Here is a 1,255-nt window from a genome sequence, read left to right as displayed (position 1 = left end):
ATTTAAGTATTTATTTATTTAATTTTAGGATATTATGGGGGTACAGATATTTCAATTACATGTTATGGCTTTGCCTCACCCAAGCCAGGATTAGAGGCATGCCCTTCCCCCATACAACACTCACCATGTCTATTAGTTTTGAGTTTATCCACCCCCATCCCCCCAACCCCCAGTGAATATTACTACCATGTGAGCACCTTAGTGTTGATCAGTTAGTGCCAATTTGATGGCGAGTACATGTGATGTTTATTCTTCCATTCTTGTGATACCTCACTTTGGAGGATGGGCTCAAGCTCTATCTAGGAAAATATAAGAGGTGCTAGATCACCATTGTTCTTTGTAATTGAGTTGCATTCCATTGTATACATTATACCATATTTTATTAATCCACTCATGGATTGACGGGCACTTGGGTTATTTTCATATCCTTGCAATAGTGAATTGTGCTGCCATAAACATTCGACTGCAGATGTCTTTATTATAGAATGTCTTATGTTCCTTTGGGTAGATGCCTAATAGTGCTATTGCTGGATCAAATGGTATTTCTATTTTTAGCTCTTTGAGATATTTCCTCAAAAAGAGGAGAAAATTCTTTTCCACAGAGGTTGTACTAATTTGCAGTCCCACCAGCAATGTAAGAGTGTTCCTATCTCTCCACATCCTCACCAGCATTTGTTGTTTTGGGATTTTTTGATAAAGGCCATTCTCACTGGAATTAGGTGATATCTCATTGTGGTTTTGATTTGCATTTCCCAGTTTTAAGCATTAAATCAGATGATATAAGTAATATGGTGCACTGGCTTTATCTGAAAACACATCAGGAATATGAAATGCTAAGTGCATGGGTATCTCATTGGAATGCCTATGATTCCTTGTCATCACTTGATTCTTCACTTTCCTGGTCATTCTTATACTTTTTGCTTCTGCTTCAAATTTGGCTCTATATTATAAAAATACAAGGCAACTTTTTATTGAAAAACTACATCTTACATAAATCAAACACTATCTTCATTCCTCAATATTCAAATGCCTTTATTTATATCCCCCCAAAGAAGCTCACAGCACCAAAATGATTAATACCTCTCATGAGCTATTCAAGTCACATGTGTAGGCACAAAGGAAGTACAAGGGTCAGTTTATATTGATCATGCTTATTTGGAAGGTCAAATGAGTGCTGCCTTTGGTGGAATATTTTCTCAGTCATTTGTGAATTTAGGGAATGTAAGCACTTTTTAAATTTAATTTTTTTTTTTTT

General features: G+C 35.9%; 1 protein-coding gene across 1 annotated transcript in view; it reads right to left on the bottom strand.

The window, feature by feature from the left end:
- Window positions 1-1,255, bottom strand: part of LOC105812634 (contactin-5-like) — a 115,924-nt gene that overhangs the window by 73,641 nt on the left and 41,028 nt on the right. The window lies entirely within an intron of this gene.

This window comes from Propithecus coquereli, unplaced genomic scaffold (genome assembly GCF_000956105.1).
Source record: "Propithecus coquereli isolate 6110/MARCELLA unplaced genomic scaffold, Pcoq_1.0 Scaffold258, whole genome shotgun sequence".
NCBI classification, from domain to species: domain Eukaryota; kingdom Metazoa; phylum Chordata; class Mammalia; order Primates; family Indriidae; genus Propithecus; species Propithecus coquereli.
Note: the sequence above shows the minus strand (reverse complement) of the source record. Positions and strands in the feature narration are given on the sequence as shown.